This window comes from Xenopus tropicalis, chromosome 5 (assembly GCF_000004195.4).
Source record: "Xenopus tropicalis strain Nigerian chromosome 5, UCB_Xtro_10.0, whole genome shotgun sequence".
NCBI lineage: Eukaryota > Metazoa > Chordata > Amphibia > Anura > Pipidae > Xenopus > Xenopus tropicalis.
In genome coordinates this window covers 42,365,820-42,382,476 of record NC_030681.2, presented here as the reverse complement: position 1 = coordinate 42,382,476, position 16,657 = coordinate 42,365,820, and positions in this window count along the sequence as shown.

The window sequence follows — 16,657 nt, the reverse complement described above, 5'->3', positions numbered from 1 at the left end:
CTGTAGGCTGCCTGTGTGTGCCATACACACAGGCATCATAGGGCAAGTAGAGTATGGCACACACAGGCAGGGTAGGGAAGGCAGAGTATGGCACACACAGGCAGAGTATGGCACACACAGGCCAAGTATGGCACAAACCAGCCAAAAATGTCAAACACAGTGAAAGTATAGCACACGCAGGCAGGGTAGGGAAGGCAGAGTATGGCACACACAGGCAGGGTAGGGCAGGCAGAGTATGGCACACACAGGCCAAGTATGGCACAAACCAGCCAAGAATGGCACACACAGTGAAACTATGGCACACAGGCAGGGTAGGGAAGGCAGAGTATGGCACACACAGGCAGGGTAGGGAAGGCAGAGTATGGCACACACAGACAGGGTAGGGCAGGCAGAGTATGGCACACACAGGCAGGGTAGTGAAGGCAGAGTATGGCACACACAGGCAGGGTAGGGCAGGCAGAGTATGGCAGGTTTTTGCTGTACTACAACCATTAATATGGGTATGGTCATGTGATAACATGGGTGTGGTTTCAAGTGGGTGCGGTTTCAAAAAGGGGAGTGGTCAAAACTGGCTTCCATTATCGGCCCTCCACCACGTACGTCGGAAAAATTCCGGCCCTCGGTAAAACAGAAGTTGGACAGCACTGCAATAGAACAATAAACCCTAACTGCTATTGGTGAATTCCATTAAAAGGACTAAATCCAACCATAAAGCTGTCTGACTGTACCCTCTAGTTCTCTATAGAACTTGACCTGTCTCTTATCACTTTGCACTTTTTCATGTGATTGTATTTTTGTATTTATTTATAATGTATTATTTTAATGTACAGGAATGAATACACAAGTATGCTATATAAATAAAATATACATACATACAGTTGCACCAGTAGGTGTATTTATAAAGGTTTGGGGGAAAAACTGATAAAATGTGCCCCAGTCTGCCATATTATATTATGTAAATGTTGTTGAATGACATTATATAATACTGTAATTGTATGAAGCATAGGCAGGTAACTTGTATTCCTTGTTTGTTTTAACACTGGCATAAACATTTCTTAGATATTTTCTAAAACTTTGTTCTGCCATTTATTTCTCCAGCATATGCTACACTGTAAGCTGGCATTTTATTTTTTGTTCTGATATCTTCTCTAGGAAAAGTCACTGGCAAAGGCACAAAGTTTGTCCAGGTGTAGTACATAATGAAAAGAAGTTTGCTTTTAAACAGGTGACCAGTAAGTGCTACCAGCTGATTGCTTGCTATAGGTGTTTAGGCTGATGCCACACGTGGCGTTTTTACACTGCGTATTTTCTAATTCTCTCGGCGGCTGAAAAACGCCTGATATCATCATCCATAGAAATAGCTTGAAAAGACGCGCAGCAAACCACACAAAGCGGAAATACGCTAGAAAACGCCTAAGCACGGATTTTTCAAGCGTTGGCTGAAATACGCCAGTACTTGCAAAGCAAGCTATTCCTATGGATACGCAAAGGCAGCTGCCAGACCTAGCGGAAATACGCGGCGTTTTTTGCTATTTCGCACTATTAGCACCATGGCAACGGGATTTGCTTACGTCACCAGTTCTAGGCTGAAAAACGCCATGTGTGGCTTGTGCAGCGTTTTTAGGCTGAGAAAAAACGCAGCGTAAAAACGCCACGTGTGGCATCAGCCTTAGACCTGTAAAAAAATCTTTGCATCTTTTATTACTTTGTACATAATCTTTTCATTAACTGATATTATTAACTGGTAGTGATATTCTGAGATTTGGATTAATTTTTTATGGTTTCTCAGCTTTTTGTTCAGCTGCTCTCCAGTTTGGTTTTCAGCAGCTGGGTGCTAGGGTGCTAGGGTGCTAGCAACCAGGCAGTGGTGAATGAAAGATTGGAATATGAATAGTAGAGGGACTCAATAGCAAGTATGAAAAAAGTAATAATAAAATTGCAAGCTCACAGAGCAATAGTGTTCTGACAGCTGCGGTTAATGATCTCCATGTATATAATAACATTTAGTATATAATATACTAAATGTTAATGTAAAGGTGAATCATCCCTTTAAACTGCACTGAATTTGCCCTGTAGCGGTAACTGCGTTATAACATTATGGATAGATTATTATTGCCTTATTCAGGCATCTTTAACATGTGACTCCGGTTATACCTGAACAGCATCTCCCAACATTCCCCTACAGCCAAGTTATAGGATGGTGGGCATTGATGCCGAGGATCCACAGGTCAAAGATCTCTGGATTCATTTATCTACAGGGTCAGACTGGGTTGGTAGGCCCTGCAGGAAAGTATCGGCGCTCCCCTGATTGCAGCAAAGTAAGTATAAGGTATGCAGGTTGCAGTGTCAGCTCATGAGTCTCCTTGTAGATTGTAAGCTCTTTTGGGCAGGGCTCTCTTCACCTCTTGTATCGGTTATTGATTGCTTTATATGTTACTCTGTATGTCCAATGTATGTAACCCACTTATTGTACAGCGCTGCGGAATATGTTGGCGCTTTATAAATAAATGTTAATGTAATTTAATGAGTAGGGCAGGGGGCCCTGGGCTGAAAGCCCTGAGGGTCCCGGATACTCCAGTCTAATGCTTTTTATGTAACCTAGCTGTTAGGTTTCTCAGCCTTTGAAATAGTCTTATAAGCTGCTCTAAACGCTAACAGCTTTCCCATATTCAGTATAAATGTTTTCTTAACATTTCCTAGGCGTTTGTTAATAGGATTATGGGTATGACCGCAAAGTTATGTAGATAACATGTCGCTAAGGGACTAATCCTCTGTTTGGACAGGAGCCTGAACTAACAGGCCTCAACTATAAATCCCAAACAGTAGCACTTGTAAACCCTCGCCAGCGTAATTGATTTAATGCTGCTTATTGCTAATTAAAATTCTTACAAATGGAACTTGGCTTGCCCTCATACTAGCCTACCCAACATGAGGTGCCAGCATTGCCTTAATTCAAGTTGAGTTGGGCACGTGACAACTTTACTGTGATCATTTCTTGCCTCTTATAACAAGTATGCACGCAAGGAGCTCATTAGTCTGATTGTATTATGGCCATTGCATGCGAGCATGGAGGAGCTCAGGCGAATTAAAGTATCACACATCACTAACACCAGCTCATTAGCAGGGATCACTTGTACGGTTATTTCTGCTAAGCAAGCACCTGATTAGTTTATAAATAGAATGTTTAGCTAAGAAAAAAAGGTTGTTTTTAAAATACTGGGATGAACATGTCAATCTCAAAAGACACAAGACAGAGAACATTCTAGAATTGTATGTTTGGTTTAAAGAACAACAATTGAACACAGAAACTACTGCTGAAATAGAGTTCCCAGCCTCCTTCCTAATTCAGTACAGGTATAGGATCCTTTATTCAGAAACCTGTTATCCAGATAGTTCCACGGGAATGCCTTATCTCATAGACTGCATTTGAATCAGCTTCGAAAAATATTTCCTTTTTTCTGTAATAATAAAACAGTACCTTGTACTTAATCTTGACAAAGATATAATAAATCCTTATTTGAGGAAAAAAGTCCTATTGGGTTTATTTAACGTTTAAATAATTTTTAGTAGACCAAAGTAGGAAATCTATATTACGGAAAGATCCCTTATCCAGAAAACCACAGGTCCCAAGCATTCAGGATAACAGGTCCCATACCTGTAGTTCAGCACAAATTTTTTTTAGCAGAGTGAGGAAAATGTAGCGGGTGCATCAAAAAAGTCATGGTCGTGTCAAAGAAGTCACATGCAGTAGCCACATTTCACAAATTTTTGGGGACAGATTCGCCCATCACTAGTCATTTACAAATGCACCTTTAAGTGTGGACACAATGGGAAGCACATATTGGCACAATACATTATGGTATTAATGCCACTTTCCCACTCACTTCTCCACTTGCCAATTGCTAGCCCCTAACACCTTGTACCCTAGGCAGCCGTCTCTCTTACGTACCCCTAGTTTTAGCCCTCAATTGCTTTCATGGCACAATCACATGCTGCAGAGCACAGCATTGATTATTCTGTATTTAGGACCAAAATTGCACTTTGCACTCAACATGGTTTTGCAACAGATGGTGATCTACAGAGATGGAGCAGTGGGAAGAAAGGCAGGGGGTCCTGGAGCAACGGCAGGGGAGTTCATCCTGAAGGCTAGTAAGGGTGAGATTTGGGGAAAGTACCTGTTTGATCTTTTACATACACCTAAGATCCTAGCTTGGTCAGTTAGGGTGAGATATGGGGTGAACATATAGTTGCCACTCTAGCTATTCTTGTAAATATGGCTTCATGACTGATATACCAATGTTTTACATATCTTTATCCAGGTTATGAACTAAAGTTTGGCTCTCCAGGGGGGGGGGGGGGCTGAACTGGAAAGGTCTAAAGTAGAAAGGTCTGACAAGCATTGACAATGTGGGTAAGGTATGGGTGGTGTTATGCAGAATGCTTGGAACCTGAATTTGGATAAGGGATCTTTCTGTAATTTGGATCACTATACTTTAATTCTTTTAAAAATAATTAAACATTAATAAACCCAATAGGGTGGGCTCTCTGGTGGCAGAGTCACCAGAGAGAGCTAATTAAGCGGCTTGCCCTTCATGAAAATGTGAGTTATCCAGAAAGCTCTGAATTACAGGAAGGCCAACTCCCATAGACTTCTTTTTAATCATCTTTAAAAATGATTTCCTTTTTCTAATAAAACAGTGCCTGCACATGATCCCAGAGATATAATGAATCCTTATTGGAGACAAAACAATCCTATTGGGTTTATTTCATGTTTCAGTTATATTTAGTAGCCTTCAGGTATGTGTAGTTTCTGCATCATGTTTAAGTGACATTGCACCTATAAGGCTGAGAGGCAGGTTGGGTAAAGAGGTAGAAGCAGGAGTGAGAGGAACAGATCCTTTGCTAGAGTTCTTTTAAAATGGTAGAAATAGAGTAAATATAATTTGTTTGGGATGTTTATTTCTAGTCAAATACAGTCTACAAATAAGACTTTAAAAAAAAAACCATAGGAGTGGCACATGAGCAGTACAGCCATGGAATCTGTTATCCTTATCCAGAAAGCTCAAAATTACGGGAAAGGTCATTTTCCATTAACTACATTATATAAAAATAATTACATTTTTTGACTGTTTGCTTTTTCAGTGTAATAGTAAAACAGTACCTTGGGTTACATAGTTAAATAGGGTTGAAAAAAGACCAGAGTCCATCAAGTTCAACCCATCCAAGTAAACCCAGCACACCTAACCCACACCTACCAATCTATACACTCACATACATAAACTATAAATACAACCATTAGTACTAACTGTAGATATTAGTATCACAATAGCCTTGGATATTCTGATTGATCAATAACTCATCTAGGCCCCTCTTAAAGGCATTAACAGAATCTGCCATTACCACATCACTAGGAAGGGCATTCCCCAACCTCACTGCCCTCACTGTGAAAAACCCCCTACGCTGCTTCAAATGGAAACTCCGTTCCTCTAATCTAAAGGGGTGACCTCTGGTGCGTTGATCACTTTTATGGGAAAAAACAACACCCCCCATCTGCCTATAATCCCCTCTAATGTACTTGTACAGAGTAATCATGTCCCCTCGCAAGCGCCTCTTTTCCAGAGAAAACAACCCCAACCTCGACAGTCTCACCTCATAGTTTAAATCTTCCATCCCATTAACCAGTTTAGTTTGTACTCTATCCTTCAGCCAGTTCTCTATCCAATTACAAATATTATGTTCTAGGCCAATATTCCTTAATTTTATTATTAACCTTCTGTGAGGTACTGTATCAAACACTTTAGCAAAGTCCAAGTAGATGACATCAACTGCCATTCCAGCATCAAGGTTCCTACTTACCTCCTCATAAAAGGCGACTAAATTAGTCTGGCAAGATCTGTTACGCATAAAACCATGCTGGCACAAACTAATAGCATACCTCCCAACATTTGAAAAGCAGAAGGAGAGACAAAAACATCTGCTGCGTGTAGTGCGGCAACATTTTTTAGGCCACACCCACTGTTTGGCCACGCCCTCCATCCAAACAGGCCCATTTTACAAAACCACGCCTGAAAAGCATAACATACACAAAGCGCACCAGAAGACAGACACGGTGGCCCCAATCATTTTATGACATATTGTGGCCCTAAGGATTTCATTATGCACTGTGGCACCTGTGGCACCTGACAGACATAGGTAGGCAGGGCCCCCTAAAATATTGGTAGCCAGGTGTTATATTTTGCATTGGTGCTAGAGCAGGGACCCCCTAAAATATTGCTGGTCCTCCCCCAGTGTCCCCATACTATGGGCCGCTCCCAAATGCAGCATCCTCCCCAACATCCTTCAGCTCCCCCCAGCATCCACCAGCTCCCCCCAGCATCCCACCCAACATCCTCCAGCTGCCCCTTACCTTCCTCCAGCTCCTCCCAGCGTCCTCCCCAACATCCTTCAGCTTCCCCCAGCGTCCTCCCCAACATCCTCCAGCTCCCCCCAGCGTCCTCCCCAACATCCTCCAGCTCCCCCCCAGCGTCCTCCCCAACATCCTTCAGCTCCCCCCAGTGTCCTCCCCAACATCCTTCAGCTCCCCCCAGTGTCCTCCCCAACATCCTTCAGCTTCCCCCAGCATCCACCCAACATCCTCCAGCTCCCCCCAGCGTCCTCCCCAACATCCTTCAGCTGCCCCTTACCTTCCTCCAGCTCCTCCCAGCGTCCTCCCCAACATCGTTCAGCTCCCCCCAACATCTTTCAGCTCCCCCAGCATCCTCCCCAACATCCTTCAGCTCCCCCCAACATCCTTCAGCTCCCCCCAGTGTCCTCCCCAACAACCTCCAGCTCCCCCAGCATCCTCCCCAACATCCTTCAGCTGCCCCTTACCTTCCTCCAGCTTCCTCCCAGGGTCCTCCAGCTGCCCCTTACCTTCCTCCAGTGTCTTCCCCAGCATCCCCCTGCTTTCTGCAGCTCCCCCTGCTCCTACCACCATCAGGCTGCGCCCCAGGGCTCTTCTTCTCCACCTTGTGATGTCACACGCACGGATCTTGTTAGCGCCGCAGCTTCTGCACTGTGAAGGCCTTTATGTTAGAACTGAGCAGCGCAGAAGCTGCAGCGCTAAGGAGAGCCGTGCGTGTGACGTCACAGGAGCGGAGACCTTTAAAAGCGGGACAGATCCGTGTCTCTCCGGGACTGCGGGACGGGGTAGCAAAATCGGGACTGTCCCGCGTAAAGCGGGACAGTTGGGAGGTATGTTATAGTATTGTGAACTGCAATGTATTTATTAATGTTTTATTTTTTTTAGCAGACCTAAGGTATGGAGATCCATATTACGGGAAAGATCCCTTATCCAGAAAACCCCAGGTCCCAAGCTTTCTTGATAGTAGACCATACCTGTATTTACGTTTCCTCATGGGTATTTTTCCAGTGATAGAAAACACTATTGGTCTGGAATTAGCTTTGGTACTTTTGTAGCTTCAAACAGACTCTAATGCAGAGTTTTCTGCATCCAAAGCAACTGCATTTGTATTATAAGAGATAATGTACTGCCAAATTAAAATGATAAAGCATCTTAAAAATTTACAGGGAGTTCCTTAAGTTATATGAAAAAGTACATGAATAATAACTTGAAGGAATACGGTAAAAGGAAATAATAATTATACTGTATTTATCATATGACCTGCACCCTGTTTCTTTTTTTAATGGTGATATAATAAACCAGGTTGTTCTGCACTGATAAATAAAAAAATGATTGGACTTTTATTGTAACACGGTCAAAAATCCAGAGATAGTCTATTGCTGTAGAATACTGATAGCAAATGCTCTGATTGGTTGCTGTGTGTTTCAGCGCAGTTCGCACATTACAATTCAAAATCCAAAAATGGCCTAAACTATTGTGGGGTGCTGTGAATTTTAGCTGAAAGCAAAGAAACAGATTGAGAATCATTGAAACCTTAAAAAAAATATGCATGCAGTGTTATATATCTCCACTAGGGGCTGCTAAAAGACAGCACAAATATTTATTCCTGTAAGGATATGGGTATACAAGTACTAATACAAAAAATAACAAATACAAATGCTACCAGTACTTTATACAGCATATATATGTGGCACCCCACTGCCTGATTATACTTTCTATAGGACCAGAGTAAAAGACATGCAGAGCTTTTTAAAACAAATTTTAACAGGAACTGCAGCTAGCAACAGTTTCTACTTTTTTGCACCAATAAGAGCATATGAACACTTATATGTGCCCTTTATTTATGTGCTAGAGGGAGGCAGATTTCATTTGCATTAACAGTATCTAGCAGTAGTTTTTGAATTGTTTAGCTTTATGTTCAGCAGCTCCATTTTGGAGTTTCAGCAGCTATATGGTTGCTAGTGTACAATTTAACCTAGCAACCAGGAAGAGAAAGAGAGACTGGAATATGAATCGAGGTGTCTAAATAGAAAGATAAGTAATAAAGTAACAATGACAATAACATTGTAGCCTTACAGAGCAATAGTATGTCAGCTGCTGGGATCATTTACCCCCATTTCATAGCTGGAAAGAGAATAAGAAGGCAAATTATTCAAAAACTATAAAAAAATGATAAATGAAGACAAAGTGATAAGTTGCTAAGGATAGGCCATTCTATAACATACTAAAAGTTAATATTAAGGTGAACCACCTCTTTAAAAAGTGCACTGGCATTTATTGCACTGGTGCAATTTAGCCCCTGTGTTAGCACATTTGCCTTTTGGTATTAATTGATTTTATATTTCTGGTTTATAAGCAGTGATTATGATGTTGATAGAAGGTGTTGTAAATTGACAGACATTTAGTTTACATTTGAGCTAATTGCAGCAGGGCATAAGTGGGTTGTATCAGCCATGACAGTAATATTTGCATTGCCAGCATTGTTACTTATTCTCCCTTTGTGATATTCAGGAGGCTCATGTCAGTGATCCCCAACAGTGATCCCCAACCAGTGGCTCGGGGGCAACATGTTGCTTCCCAACCCCTTGGATGTTGCTCTCAGTGCCCCCAAACCAGGGAGTTATTTTTGAATTCCTGACTTGGTGGCAAGTTTTGATTGAATAAAAACAAGATTTACTACCAAATAAAGCCCCCTGTAAGCTGATAGTGTGCATAGAGGCTGCCTAATAGTTACATAGTTACATAGTTACATAGTTACATAGTTACATAGTTACATAGTTACATAGGGTTGAAAAAAGACCAGTGTCCATCAAGTTCAACCCATCCAAGTAAACCCAGCACACCTAACCCACACCTACCAATCTATACACTCACATACATAAACTATATATATACAACCACTAATACTAACTGTAGATATTAGTATCACAATAGCCTTGGATATTCTGATTGATCAAGAACTCATCTAGGCCCCTCTTAAAGGCATTCCACAACCTCACTGCCCTCACCATGAAAAACCACCTACGCTGCTTCAAATGGAAGCTCCGTTCCTCTAATCTAAAGGGGTGACCTCTGGTGCATTGATTGTTTTTATGGGAAAAAAGAACATCCCCCAACTGCCTATAATCCCCTCTAATGTACTTGTACAGAGTAATCATGTCCCCTCGCAAGCGCCTCTTTTCCAGAGAAAACAACCCCAACCTCGACAGTCTCACCTCATAGTTTAAATCTTCCATCCCCTTAACCAGTTTAGTTGCACGTCTCTGCACTCTCTCCAGCTCATTAATATCCTTCTTAAGGACTGGAGCCCAAAACTGCACTGCATACTCAAGGTAAGGCCTTACCAGGGACCTATAAAGGGGCAAAATTATGTTCTCATCCCATGAGTCAATGCCCTTTTTTATACAAGACAGCACTTTATTTGCTTTAGTAGCCACAGAATGACACTGCCTGGCATTAGACAACTTGTTATCAACAAAAACCCCTAGATCCTTCTCCATTAAGGATACCCCCAACACACTACCATTCAGTAGATAGTTTGCGTTTATATTATTTCTACCAAAGTGCATAACTTTGCACTTATCAACATTGAACCTCATTTTCCAGTTTGCTGCCCAGTTATCTAATTTTGTCAAATCGCTCTGCAAAGCGGCAGCATCCTGCATGGAACTTATAGTTTTGCACAATTTAGTGTCATCAGCAAAAATAGAAACAGTACTGTCTATGCCCACCTCCAGGTCATTAATAAACAAGTTAAAAAGCAAAGGCCCAAGGACTGACCCCTGCGGTACTCCACTAACCACACTGGTCCAATTAGAAAATGTTCCATTTACAACCACTCTTTGTACTCTATCCTTCAGCCAGTTCTCTATCCAATTACAAATATTATGTTCTAGGCCAATATTCCTTAATTTGATCATTAACCTTCTGTGAGGTACTGTATCAAACGCTTTAGCAAAGTCCAAGTAGATGACATCAACTGCCATTCCAGCATCAAGGTTCCTACTCACCTCCTCATAAAAGGCGACTAAATTAGTCTGGCAAGATCTGTTACGCATAAAACCATGCTGGCACAAACTAATAGTATTGTGAACTGCAATGTATTCAAGTACCCCATCCCTTATTACCCCTTCCAAAAGTTTTCCTACTACTGATGTCAGACTAACAGGCCTATAGTTTTCAGACTGAGAGCGAGATCCCTTTTTAAATAATGGCACCACATTAGCAATCCGCCAGTCTCTCGGCACCATGCCAGACCTCAATGAATCCTGAAAAATTAAGTGAAGAGGTTTGGCAATCACAGCACTCAGCTCATTTAATACCCTGGGATGAATCCCATCCGGCCCTGGACCTTTGTTTACCTTTACATGTTCAAGTCTCTTTTGAATTTCCTCCCGAGTGACCCATGCGCCAGTAGCTAAATTACTAGAACTGGGCATATTACAAGGGAAGCCTTCATTATCTGGCTCCTCAGATGTATAGACAGATGAAAAATAAGAGTTCAAAATTTCAGCTTTTTCCCCGTTCTCATCAACCAACTTACCCCCCCCACCCCCGTGATAATAAGGTTCCCACCCCTTCTTGCTTCATTTTTTTACTATTCACATAATTAAAAAATAATTTTGGATTCTTTTTACTCCTAGCTGCAATATCCCTTTCCATCTCTATTTTAGCTTGCTTGATAGCTTTTTTTCATGCTTTATTTGCTTCCTTGTACCTGATGAAAGTTTCTGCTGTCCCAGCTAACTTGAATGCTTTAAAAGCACGTTTTTTCTTACCAACCTCGACACTAACACTTTTATTCAGCCATAAAGGTTTTGCTTTGCGATGCCTCTCCTTGCTTACGAGGGGAATATACTGTTGTGTATACCTGCAAAGCAATGTTTTAAAGATGTTCCATTTTCCTTCTGTGTCTAACCCCATGAAAAGCCTTTCCCAGTTGACACATTGCAGAGATGCCCTTATACTGGCAAAGTCTGCACGTCTAAAATTAAGCGTATTAGTTACTCCCTTATAGAGCTGTCTCTGCAGCATTATCTCAAAGGAGACCATGTTGTGATCACTGTTCCCCAAATGCTCACCCACACAAATGTTAGAGATGAGTTCATTATTATTAGAAATCACCAGGTCCAAAATAGACTCATTCCTAGTGGGTTCTTGAACCGCCTGAAATAAAAAGTTGTCATTTAGCATATTTACAAACCTACTAGCTTTTTCTGACTTAGCCACCCCATTACTCCAGTCAACGTCCGGATAATTAAAGTCCCCCATAATAACAACTTGACCCAGTTTTGAAGCCTCCTCCATTTGCAACAATAGCTGGGCCTCATCCCCCTCATCTATACGGGGTGGTTTATAGCATACACCAATGATCATTTTCTTTGTGACCTTCAGCCCTACTGAAATTTCTACCCAAAGAGATTCAACATTTTCATTGGTAATGTCTTTATTACATGGCTTTAAATCTGACTTTACATAAAGACAAACCCCTCCACCCTTTTTAATCTCTCTGTCCCTCCTAAAAAGTGTATAACCATTTAAATTCACAGCCCAGTCGCATTTATCATCCCACCAGGTCTCAGTGATACCTATTAAATCATAATTTTCAATACATGCAATAGCTTGCAGCTTCCCTAATTTACCCGACATGCTAGCATTAGCCAGCATGCAGCGGAGATTACTACTTCTCCCTCTGATGTTTACATTAGCTAACGGAGAGTTAGAGCTAAGGCAATTATGAGACTGCTTTCCTTGTAACGGAAGCTCCTTATCTGATAAACTATATGCCCCCCTCACTCCTCCCCCACAACCCTTTGCTAGTCCCCCTACCCCGTCTACACTAACTTTCCCATAGTATTCTAGCTCACCCACCCCCCCCCCTTGTCTAGTTTAAACACTCCTCCAACCTCTTAACCATTCTCTCCCCTAGCACAGTAGACCCCCTTCCATTGAGGTGCAATCCGTCAAGGCTGTATAGATTGTACCCCAAGGAAAAGTCAGCCCAGTGCTCTAGGAACCCAAACCCTTCCTTCCTACACCAAGACTTTAGCCACGCATTTAGCTCCCTAAGCTCCCGCTGTCTCCCTAAACTTGCACGTGGCACCGGCAAAATTTCCGAAAAAATGACATTGGAGGACCTTTGCCTAATCTTAGAGCCTAGATCCCTGAACTCACTCTTTAAAGTCCCCCACCTACCGTTCATTTTGTCGTTAGTACCGATATGTACCAAGACAGCCGGGTCATGCCCAGCCCCTCCCAATAATGTGTCAACCCGATCAACCACATGCCGAACCCTGGCACCAGGAAGACAGCAAAATGTCCGGTTGAAGCGATCCGCTTGACAGATTACCCTGTCCACTTTCCTAATGATCGAATCCCCTATAACCACCATCTGTTTAGGCCTAGCTCTGCTCTCCTCCCCACCACTACTAGTGAAACTGGTCTCCCGGCTGTTAGAGAGATCAGCCTCACCTAGAACCGCCAGTCCAGAGTTCACACTCCCATCTTCTTCACACAATCTGGCAAATCTGTTGGGATGCGCAAACCCTGGAGCAGCCTCCCTTTTCCTTTTCCCCACACTAGATTTTCTAACTGTCACCCAGCTTACTGCCCTATCATCCTTTCCTTGCTCCCCTCCCCCCATACTATCTGACCCCACTAGTTCTTGTTCAGTTAGCAAGAGACCCCTCTCAAGATTGTTGATTGAACGCAGTGTTGCAACGTGTTCCTCTAGGGCTCTAACGCGAGCCTCTAAAGTGGCAATTCGCTCACATCCACAACAGAGGTATGCACTTTGGAACTGTTGTTCAACAACTGCATACATGTGGCAGGCTGTGCACTGTGTCAGACCTTCAATGTTGCTACCACTCATTCTCCCAGTTACAAGAACAGTTAAACAAAAATAGGTGTAAGGACTTGTAGTAAATACCTTGTTTTTAACTCCCTTAGTGTTTAACTCCCTGAGTTTATAACTCCACTTACAGAGCCCCCACTATCTCCTGAGTTTATAACTCCACTTACAGAGCCCCCACTATCTCCTGAGTTTATAACTCCACTTACAGAGCCCCCACTATCTCCTGAGTTTATAACTCCACTTACAGAGCCCCCACTATCTCCTGAGTTTATAACTCCACTTACAGAGCCCCCACTATCTCCTGAGTTTATAACCCCACTTACAGAGCCCCCACTATCTCCTGAGTTTATAACTCCACTTACAGAGCCCCCACTATCTCCTGAGTTTATAACTCCACTTACAGAGCCCCCACTATCTCCTGCGTTTATAACCCCACTTACAGAGCCCCCACTTACAGAGCCCCCACTATCTCCTGAGTTTATAACCCCACTTACAGAGCCCCCACTTACAGAGCCCCTACCACCAGAGCAAGCTCCACTGGAGTGCCAGTGGTTCTATTTATGCAGTCTGTAAAGGTGAACTAATCAAACCCCACCCTCGTCAAGCTGAGGGTAATTACAAGGGAATGTAACCTGCTGTAAGCCTATGGATCCCACAAACTTTGTAAATTAGCTCCAAAAACAACAATTACTTATGAAAAAAAAATAAAACCCAACCGTTAAAAAAACACAATGGTTTTGATAAAGTTAGTAAAGAATACTTATCCCTTTTTAGTTGAAATGAAAGCAAGTTGATTCAACCAGCCACCAGCCTGTTAGTAAGCCAATCTTAGCCCTTATTTGGCAGCTCCATGAACTTTTATAATGCTTGTGTTGTTCTCCAAGTCTTTTTACATTTGACTCATGAGTAAGAAAGGTTGGGGACCCCTGGCTTATGTCATGCACTTTTCAAATGTCACCTGTAGAGTGATCCTAGCATTATCTCCGGGCGCTTACCTACTAGTGGTCTGAGAAACCTGGAAACCCTCCGTGGTATTAGTAGAGGAAAATGAACAACATGGTAGCTTATCACACCTTGTGTCTCAACCCTTTCTCCTTGTAGATTGTAAGCTCTTTTGGGCAGGGCTCTCTTCACCTCTTGTATCGGTTATTGATTGCTTTATATGTTACTCTGTATGTCCAATGTATGAAACCCACTTATTGTACAGCGCTGCGGAATATGTTGGCGCTTTATAAATAAACGTTAATAATAATGATATGGGCACATTGCCTCCCTCTAATGGGTTGCGAGGGCTACATCTCAGTGAATCCCAATAGGAACAAAAATATTAACAATTTAGTGACAATGATAAACGGAATGGAAAAAAACACAGCATTCACTGAACAGCATTCAGTGCAAAAGAGCGAAAAAGGCAGTTAAGTTGAATCCTGCTGAGCTCAAGGCTCGTAATAGCTTGCTCCTTATGTACATTTATGCATGTATTGCACCACCCACTCACCAACCTACGGTACAGGTTCTACAGCTGAAAGAATATCACAAAAGAATATTCCTGTTACCGTAAAGTAGAAAGTGGTTTTCAATCCCCTTTCAAATTGCAGTAACACCAATGGCATGCACAGGCACCCCACAGCACACAGAACTACATCTCACAGCATCTCCCACAGCTTGAGCTCTGTCTGGCCTGACATTACCAAAGTGTAGTATTTTTAAACTACATTTTGGTAATGTAACTGATAGGCTACCCATTAAATGGCTAAATAATTGTAATAAATATTCCTAAGAGGAACATTTGTAAAGGCAAGTTATATGATAAATACCTGCATCCCATGAGCCCAGTTTTATTAAATATAGTGTTTTTCTTTCTCATATTCACAGTGCAGATCCCATGTTGGCAGGAACACAGAAGAGATGACTGCATGCTCAGCTTAACACTCAAGACATTCATCTCCCAAAATGACCCTGTTACATCATTATTGTTCAATAAAACATAATTTCTGAACAAAATCATAATGTGACCAATATCTTCCTACAGAAACTTACCAGTATTACCTCAAAATTGATATTTAATGGAATATTCTGGTTACCTCTAAGAAACACAGTCTCATTACTAAGACCAGTGCCAAAATGTAAAGGTTTATAAAACAGTATAATACAAAAGAGCCATGAATATCCTGTAAATTATATCTTTAGTCAGTGAAAATGTTTGCGTTGTGCCACCTAATGGCCCTATGTGTCTTCGTCCTTATATCTCTATGTTTGACAACAGGGGGTACATAATTTACTATATATTGATGCCTAACTACTTAACTGCTATTGCATTAAAGCAGCACCAAACAGCCAAACACCACTTACTTTGCTTTATTGGGTGCTTTATTTGCTTTATTGAAGGTGTGCTTCTTCCCTATTTGAAATTTCTACAATATATGGACAAATAAAATGTCCTAATTACACTTAAAGAGACATATTTGTTACAGTGTGTAAGGCAAAATTGCCTGTCCAACCAATCAGCAGTTAGATTTGAACCATCACCTACAAATTAGAAAACAAAAGCAAAAATCTGATTGGTTGTTATGGGCAACATCACTGGTGATATGCCCTTTAGTGTGTCTTATTACATAACCTTATAACCCTGATGCGTTTCATAAGTGTATGCATTCCAGCACCCCAAAAGCCTGGGGTCCTAGCCAAAATATTATGCTACCAAATAAATGCATTATACACATACATTTTGTTGTGGTCATTAATAGGGTTGACCCTTCATTCCCTTTATACGGACTATACAGGAAAAACATTTGTTGGCTTTAATATATATAAGTATAATTAGCTTTGAATTTAAGCAACTATCTGCTTGCTAGAGACCAATTTACCCTAGCAACCAGACAATGATTTGAATGACAGGCTGGGAGATAAATAGGAGAGGCCTGCAAATATAAGTAACAGTAAAAACAACAATACAATTGTAGTCTCCCAGAGCAGTAGTATATTTTTGGCTTTACATTGCACATAAAATTAGTTTGTGGCATGGCTAAGTGTGTTAACTCAGACGCCACTGATATACACATTCAGGACTGCCATCACAGGGGGTCAGGGGTGTTAGGGGGGCCCAGCCGTGCTGCACTTACTTGTATTATTGTATTAGCCAGGCCCCCCTGCTGTTAGAGAGATGGAGACTTGGGAAGGGAGGGCGGGAGCTTGGGTTCTTTCCCCTACACAGCTTTGCCTTTATTTGTTGGTAGTAAGGTGTTGTACTGTGTTAGCCATTGAGAAACTGCAGAAAATGTAGGGTTAGGTGATACCTTTTATTGGCTACTGAGTAAGTAAAAATTGCAAGCTTTCGAGATGATAGTATTACATCTCTTCTTCTGGCTTAAATATGTTACATGTTAAATGAAACTCTAAAG